Consider the following 9,039-nt stretch of genomic DNA (forward strand, 5'->3'; position numbering starts at 1 on the left):
ATCTTAAATTATACAATTTATACCACAAATAACTCGCTAGTGTCAGCATCTAGCATAGGTATAGCAAAAATTGTATTTCATCCAAAATCTTACTGACATCACTAGGAACTTTCTCAACTTAAAAATGTGTCTATCACAAAACATGTTTCCTTTCCATCATATCTGAAATCTGACAGACTTTTTAGAACAGCTGTGGCAGGGGAGGCATGGAAAGTGTGGTTCTCATTTAATTATGATAATATCTAGGATAAACTGAGTTTGGCACTGTACCTTGGCACTGTACCATACGGTAGTTTCAGTGTCCTCATTTTGAGTAGTCTTTCACTTTGTGCTAGATTAGACAAATATAGTGAATCTTTTTTAGTGCTTTTTCTATCCAGTGAGTGTCAACACCACGTGATGTATCAAAAGCCTTCTTGTGATTTTCTCCAAGAATGATAAGCAAACAGCTCAAACCAATAAAGGACCATATGCTGGGCTAGTGGAATTGGACCATTTTTTTAGTTCTTTCAGCATTGCTCTAACGTTTTGAAAATGATTAAGAGAGATAGGGTGAAGGTCTTGAAGCATTTTGGGAATGTAAGTGGTGACCAGTGTTCTACCTGACTCCATCATATTTAAATCTGTCCTTTTCAGGAATGCACAATTTTCCTATAAAATATTACCGGCCGTGTTGAAGACCCTAGCTTCTTTTCTGTGGTAAATCAAAAACAAGACAGGAAAAATGTATTCTGTAACTACTTACATTTAGCAGGACTTATCCGAGTTCATTAGTAGAACTTGTGTGAATAAGCTTTATGGTATCAGAGCACATTGATAGGTCTTGTATCCCACTGTATTGTATCTATGTATCCCACTGAATTGAGGCCTTTGTAAGTTTTCTCATAAAGTTTGATGAGGGTGAGCATTTCTGGGCAAGTGATAAAGTTGCTAGCAGGAGGGTAAAACTTCAGAGTACACATTCCCATTAGTATAAAAAAGGCACCTTATCAAACCAAGAATTTTCAGAAGACATGTGAATAAGTTTTGAATATATATACCATATATTGGTGGTGAACATATTCACCATTACCATGTATTCAGACTTCTACCCTAAATGCTGCATAAAAATCCAAGACTGATATAGCATACAAATTCAAATACTTGAGGTCTGGGAAAGAAAAAATGTCCCTTTCTTCCTGGAATTTTTCTAGTTTGCATTCAATATTTCTAAAATATTGAATCCACATTATACAGAGAACCAGTCAGTGAGAGACAAGATTATGACCCCCAGTACAAAAAACAAAAGGCATTTAATGTGGAGCAGAACCACATGGCTAGCTTGCTATTTCATTTTCACAAATATAATTTGGGCAGCCATATTAAGAATATATATCAAATCAGTGACATCTCTTTCAGATGAAGTTTTTCAGAGTTTTACTTATAAATCATTTAACGTTGTAGACTCTGATCAGGCTGCCACTGAACTTCACCTTGGATTTCATGCTAAAGGGTAATAACCTTCATGGCTTAACCAAGTTGGTGAGAGCACACATAGGGACTATCCAATGTTCAGTACGTGCCAGAGTAGAGAGGGCAAGTATATCAGGCATTTTGAAAAAGGAATAGATTCATGTTATAAGCTCCAAATAAAATAGTCTTAACAAAATGAATGGTTTGGCAGACATTTACAAGAATGTTTTACTGTTGAAAATAATTTCATATTGTTGATGAAAAAGATAATTGCCATCTATTTAAACTATTTAAATAAAGTCTGAACAGGTTTGGTCAATATGTATTTCTATAGGCCATTCTAGATGAATCCATTCCTTTCCGCCCCATCCAGCTCAAGAAAATCCTCCAACACTGACAGTAATTTGGAAAAAGTAAGCCTTTTCCAATCTCCTAAAGATAGCTTTTACTCTTTAAGATGTGAAAAATGCAGAGCAAATCCACTGTTGTTACAGCTCAATGCTTTAATAACTGAGAACAAAATTTAACTCTTGCTGTTTTCTGTTTCTGAAAGAAAATTATATTTTAGTCTTTATTCTTAAAAATATAAAAGGAAATTAAGATTTGTTTATAAAAGCTGGCACTGTCCTGATTTCAGTTGATAGAGTTAATTTTCTTTCTAGTAGCTGGTATAGTGCTGTAGTTTGTATTTAGGATGAGAATAATGTTGATAATACACTGATGTTTTTAGCTATTGACAAGTAGTCATGGACTTTTCATCCTCTCATACTGGCCTGCCAATGAGAAGGCAGGGGGTGCCCAAGAACATGAGAGGGGACACTGCCAGGACAGCTGACCCAAACTGGCCAAAGGGATATTCCATACTATGTGACATCACGCTCCGAATATAACTTGGATGTGGGCTGCGAGGCAGTTTGACTCAAGAACTAGCTCAGTATTGGCTTTGGTTGGTGAGGAAAAGTGCAAATACTTGTTTTGTATGTTCTTTTATTATTGTTGTTGTCATCATCTTTTTCTGTCCTATTAAACTGTCTTTATCTCAACTCAAAAGTTTTACTTTTTTTTCTCTTTTTCATTCTGGGCAGGGGAGTGAGCAAAAAGCTGTGTGGTTATTTTAACTGCCTGCTGTGTTAAACCACAATACCAGAGAAAATCAAATTTGAAATTGGATTTTTACATAGTATTTCCATTTAACCATGGGATTCAATAGCACAATCAAGACTTTTTTTTTTTAGCAGTATTCTGTCCTGCTATAAGACCTGTATCGATTAATTAATCCTTAAGCCACCAATCTTTGCTCCAAGGAAAAGGTGGTGGGATTTCCAGTCGGGTCACTTCTTTTCAGGGTGAAAGAGTTAACCTAGACAATTTGCCCTCCTGGTGTAATCACCCTGAGGCTGTCTGTGCAGCTTTTTGACTAACCTAGCCATCTATTTAAAATGGCTATGAAGCAGAAACCATACCTGGCTGAAATTATGGGGCATGGGAGCTATTATCCATCAGTGGAGTCCGTCCTGCATGATGGAAGGAGTCAGATATTGGCTCTAATGGCCTCAAAACTGATGACCCTCTTTAAGCAATACTATGGCTAGGCTTGTTTATAACCCCAAATGAAGCATCCCGGCTCACACAGCTGTGGCCAGGCAGGGCAGTGCCTGATGCCATCACCACGTGTCCCTGCCACACGCTGTGCTACACTGAGAAGCAAAGCCCCTCTGTGCAGTGGCGACAAAAAGTGCTGCCACAACCCCAATGATAACAAGAAGATCGTGAACCCAGCTCCAGGGGTCCCAAAGCTTCATCTTTAAATGAATGCAGGTGCCCGACTGCTCTCCCGATGGGAAAGGCGTTTTCTGACTGGCTCCCGCTGGCTGCTGGGCATCAAGTCAAGGCTCTGATGGTGATGATCCCCAGAACTGCTATGAGCAATCATATATTTTTAATGCTTTTCCTTCAGGACATATTTACCCACACATCCCTAAGCCCCCTCTCAGGACTGGCTACCAGTCAGTGAGAGGAGAGAAGCAGCAGTGCTAGCGGAGCGGAGCCAACTGCCTCATTAATGAACATTAATCCCATTCTTTAGTGCACTATTGGATGTGACCAAGAGCTCCACGGTTGATTTCCAGCTTCCTATGTGTACAGAGAAGCAGCCTGGCAGAAATACCGAGTCACGCTATTGATTTTCTGTCTGCCAGAAATGCCGGTTATAAATATTCTGTCATTAGAGGCAGGACTATCCATTAACACAGCGAGCTGGCTGGGGCAGACAAACCAATGGGGATTTTTGGGCTACCAAGTCTCTGCTGTCCAAGTAATGGATCCACTGCTTTACTGGCAAGCAGCACCCGGCTGATCCATGGCAAGAGAAGCGAACCTCATTTATGGCACAGCACTTCCAATCAGTCTGCAGGGAAGGTGGAGAGGTCAACTTCTAGGGGATGCTGGAGACCATTGCTGGCATCAAGCCCTCAAGCAACCCCATCCCTTTGGAGGTCCCTGGCACCTCGCAGGGGCTGCCCTTCCCAGCCCAGAGCCCTCCATGGGTCTGCAGAAGGTTTCCAGACTCACATCACTGGAGCTAACCCCAAACACACCCTCCCTGGGTAAGGGTAGGTCCAAACATCAAAGCTGGGGGAAAGGGTCTCCATCCATCACAGCCTCATCACTCCAAGAAGGTTTGGTTCAATGCAGTCGCAGCCACTTTCACCCTGAATGGCAAAGCTCCGAGCCAGAACATAGCAATGGACTTAGACAACCCCAAACCAACACTGACATTAGCACGGCTGGTCACCATCACACCACACGTCCTCTCAGAATAAAACCTCGGAAGAAGACAGACCAATAGCAAAAGCAAAAAAGACAGAGGGACACCTTCCTAATATCAATCCTGGGCAAATGAATTCACTTTCCTATAGAAAAACTAATTTTAGGTTATTTAGAGGTTCACAGCATGGCTCTGGGAGAAACTAAAGACGACCATCAGGAAACAAAACCCTTGTTAGTCAGGCTAATTCCCAAACTATGATCAAAATTACAGGGTATTAAGAGTCACAAAGGCGTTGTGGCTGTTCTCTCAGTGCAGCTCCAGCCACTGCTCACTGACGGTACCTGGTAGCTGAAAGGCACCGTGTTTAGTTACACAAAGAAGCTGCTAATGCAGTGCTGGAAGCATTGAATTATAGCTTTCAAAAACCCAATTCTCCACCATTATCCTCTATTTATGTAATTCCTAAGGACCTTCTGGAGGCATTAATCCCTGAAAAGAAAAACATGAATTACAGACAGAATGAATGCAACATGCTGCTGTTACCCGAGGAGAGAACGAGGAGCTCTGCATCGTGTCTTGGAAAGGGAACCCTTCCCTGGGCTTGCGATCAAGTACCAGGTGAGCACCCAAGCCCTGCTAGCGAATGCTCTGGGAGCAAGCATGGATCCCAGGGGAAAAGCCACTGCGCCACCTCCCAGCACCTCAGTGATGGGCATGGCCCCACTGGTGAACCCCATGGATATCTGAGAGGACAGGAAGCTTTTCTTTTCTTCTATTTTCTCTTGCCTCCACTGGCTATGCTTTTGTATATGCTTTGGCAGCAGAGGGTTGAAAAGTCACTGGAGGGAGCTGTAGCCACTCAGTTACGGATGCTCTTCCCTGTTTTCCACACTGCTTGTGGTGGGGAGCTCTCTAAAGGTCTGCGAACCAGGTTTTAGCTGTTGGAGACGTGCTACGCTCCTGCGAGCTTCGGGTTAGCCAAATTTCTTGTGCCCTCCTGGGCCTCTGCCAAGCCCAAAGCTACTCCTGCCACCACATCGCCCAGAGAAGGGGCTGCGGGGAGGGGGCTGGGGGTCCTGCTCTTTTGGGTGCTCGTTATCTTGAGTAGCAGAATGAAAGCAGTGAGTGACATCTATTCCTAATAACTGATCACCTTAATTTAACTGCGTTGCTTAAGCACTCCAGATAGATAGACTACCGAGTTAATTATATTGACTTATGCTAAGCACCCAATTTAAATCATGCTGCTGACGCACACTCAAAAAACAATTTATCCAGTGTAAGGCAATTACTGGACGTTTGCAACTTTCTAGGAACTACATCGCTGTTATTTCCCACGGGGCGTTTGCCAGTGACCCAGGACTCTCTGAAAGCCTCGTCCTGCAGACGCAGAGCATGGCTGCATCTGGCCACGGACAAACTCGTTCTCCCAAGCGAAAAGTAGAAAAATCAAAAGCAAAGATGAACCCCTGCTGTCATGCGAGTGTTTGCCAGTTTCAGTTATTCTGAGTGACTGGGGTTTTATTCTCCTCCACTTTGGAGACCAGCAGATGAAAGACGGTATGTGGCACGGGACGCCATGGGCACCCTGCTTCTTTACTTACTGGGATAGGAGGAGGCCAGGAAAACGAGGCACCGGGCCAAGACCTTCCCGTAACAACTCTACAGACTATTTTTAAAGCAACCCAAAAGGAATATGCATTTTGAGCTCCAGTTTGGATCCCCACCCATTGACTAAGTATCCTGCCATCATCTGGGGGCTTATTAAGCAATTGCACAGGGCTGGAAAGCAGAGAAGCAGGGATGCTTGCAGCACTTGTCCGGCTGAGCCCAGTCTGTGGTCTGCCAAATCCCATCTCCTGATCTCTAACCTGCTGCGGACTCTCAGGACCAACCTGCAAAGTTGGTTCCTGTATGGATGCTCCGGGCATTTCGCCCAGGCGGCTGGGACAGGACTGATCTCACCTGTAGCCATGTGCAACACCAGCATGGGCACTTCAGCTTGTTCTCTAGATGCTCTTTATGAGCAGCAGTGGAAAAATAAATATTTCCAAGGTACAATCAATCTCATCTGAAGGCAGACAGCTAACAGAGGCCAGATGAATCACATCCTGGAGCTGTCTTGACCATGACGGGAGCTTTAAGGACCAGGTTGGCCACCTAGGTGGTAGCTGGCTGGTGTCAGCCAATGTAGCTTCTACCCCTGGGGTCCACAAACAGCAGGACAACCAAGCTGGGGATGAGACAGGGGTCAAACACAGTTTGGAGAGCCAGGAGAAAGATGAGTGCTTGGGTGATCTGATGGGGACAGCCAGAGAAGGACATGGACAAGACAGTCTTGTTTTGCTGTTTGACACAAGGACAAGTACAGGAAAAGAGAAATTGACTCAAGAGCCCAAAAGGATTTCCCCGGGGCTCCAGCTACACCCACTTCAATATGAGGCAGCATGTTGCTCTGGTCTGGTGCAACTCCTGCAGCACCAGGACCCTGCCATCTGCGCTGGGTTTGCTTCTGCTGCTCTGCTTTACCTGGGGCTGGTTCAGGTCCAGTGCCCTGGACTGGCAGAGCCTTAGCTCTGCTCAGGAAAGGCATCATCCAGTTTGCTTCCACCCAAAAAGCTTGGAGAATCTTCCACAGTGCAAACCATGGCTCAGGGAGGCGAGGAGGCTGGCAGAGCTGCCTTGGGAGCTCACTCATGTGCAGCATCTCCCAGCGAGACCAGAAAATGCCCGTGTCTGCAGGGACAAGCGGCACGTGGAGACATCCCTGCTCTTGGAACATGTCCCGAGGAAGCATCAGGAGCAGCCAGGTCTGATGCATAATTTTCAGAGCTGAAGTCTCTGGACTTGAAAATTTTGGGGAAGAGAGATCGAGGACAAGAGGAAGGAAGGAAGGAAAGGGAGGCAATTTTAATGATCTCTTCAAAATGACACTGACTGCTTAATTTTCAGCTTTCACAAAAGAAATATGGAAGCTGCAAGCGGGAGCAGGGAGGGAGCGACAGAGCAGCTGCAATCAAACACTGGCTGCGGAGCTCTGCGGTGGACTGAAATATTTGTGAAGAAAATGTCCTCCATTATTAATGAGTCTAATTATTTATTTACACAACTCTGCAAACAGCTGCTCACGAAATGCGTTAAACTTTGTCATTCAAAACACTAATGGGTGATGGAGAGACAACCAAGGAGGAGCATTGCTGCAGACCTTGGGCAGCTTCTTTGGTAGCAGGAGAGCGTCTCCTTCATTCCTGAGTGAATGCCTCTGTGTCCCAGCTTGGGAAGCACAGCTTTGCTCCTGACAGTACCATTTTTGGAATTGTATTAAATAAAGATTTGCTTCTCAAGAACATCAGAGTTAAGCTTCAAATGCTGCACTGATAATTCTGTGCTCCTTGCCAGTGCTTTTTTTGGTCTTCCTTTCCTTGCACTGCACCTTTACAACTCCAATACCCACTTATAGGAAAATCCTGAAAAAGGTTGAAAATGGGTGGTGGCATTCAAATGTCAAATAACCAACCACAGGATCCCTATAGTGATGCTAAAAGCGTGTCCTTGGCTGGCAAGGAAAGGGGAATTCCCTCTGCCATGCTAAAAAGCCTTTGAATTGGGTAGTAAGGAAAGAGGGAAGGAGAAAAAAAAATTAATCAACAGGAGCCAGAAACCTACCAGCGAAGAGCATCCTTCCCGTCAGCATCTCGGCCAGGATGCAACCGGCTGCCCACATATTGATGGCTTTGGTGTAGTTGTTTGGTGAGAGGAGGAGGCGTGGGGAGCGATACCATTTTGTTACTAAGCCTTCGGAAAGGTAACCCTGAAAAAGTAGAGACAGAGACGTCAGCAACCTTGCAAGAGAGCTCCTCCGCTCCTCCCCAGTCAGCCCTCGCTGCCTGCCGTGGCCCCACCATCGGATCCTGTAGAGAAACCTGCCCATGGTGCTTCTGCGGCATCTATGGCAGGCTGAGGTTGTATATCTTGCAGGAAGCAAAGAGGTGAGACGTACACCACTGGAAACAGAGATGCTTTGGTGCTCCAGGAGGCAGAGCACTCGCTGCTCCCCAAAAACTTACTTGCTGTTTGTCACCATGGTATTGAAGCATCTTCTGCAAAGGACAGATGGCTTAATAGCACAGATTTGCAGATCATACCTGCAAAAGTTATTTCAGGTCACTGTTAGAGGACTTAGATGTATTATATAAATCCCAATTTCACCATCTGAGACATTCTGGAAGTTAAGCACATTACTTGAGTGCTTTGCTGGGACCCAGCTATAACCCCCCAGTGTGTGAAGGAAGCCTTTGCCAGCTCAGTACCTGCAAGCGCTTGGACTTCCAAATGTTACCAGTTTGCAATGTTTTGCTAATTCCATCTCTAGTTAAGCCTGTATTTCTAGTCCCTCTATGGCTACCTAAACTGCTGGTAACAGCGAGCTATGTAGCGTTGAATTCCCACAGGTCCATCTGCCAGCACTGGTGCTGAAATTGAAATTTTGAAGGTCAGGAGCTCCCTTGGGAGCCCATGCAAGAGCAGCCGCCCGTGTGTCAGCCCTGGTTGGGCACAAACCCACAGTGAGCACCGGGGGACATGCAAGACCGAAGCAAGAGGTGGCACGGCGAGCACACAGGGCTCCCAAGTGGGCAGGGCCCAGAGGATGCACTCAGCAGGATCCGGCCTCGCACAGATGCCAGGCAAGTTCACCCTGCCAGCATCATCGGGATGCTGCTGCAGTGAAACCCGCTTTGGTTTGGGGTGTGTGCTGGGAACTGCGGACGAGCTCATGCAGCATCTCCCAGGGGTGAGACGTGGGATCTCGTAATAAA

The 9,039-nt window shown here is 45.4% G+C and overlaps 1 protein-coding gene across 1 annotated transcript in view; it reads right to left on the reverse strand.

Annotated features, from left to right (window-relative positions):
- LOC142599170 (dual specificity testis-specific protein kinase 1-like) overlaps window positions 1-8,750 on the reverse strand; it is a 376,984-nt gene extending 368,234 nt beyond the window's left edge. Inside the window, exon 1 of the mRNA XM_075738961.1 lies at window positions 8,746-8,750. The gene's annotated coding sequence lies outside the window, so the exon portion shown is untranslated. The remainder of the gene's footprint in view (window positions 1-8,745) is intronic.
- Window positions 8,751-9,039: the final 289 nt, after the last annotated feature.

This window comes from Balearica regulorum, chromosome W (assembly GCF_011004875.1).
Source record: "Balearica regulorum gibbericeps isolate bBalReg1 chromosome W, bBalReg1.pri, whole genome shotgun sequence".
Classification (NCBI taxonomy): Eukaryota; Metazoa; Chordata; class Aves; order Gruiformes; family Gruidae; genus Balearica; species Balearica regulorum.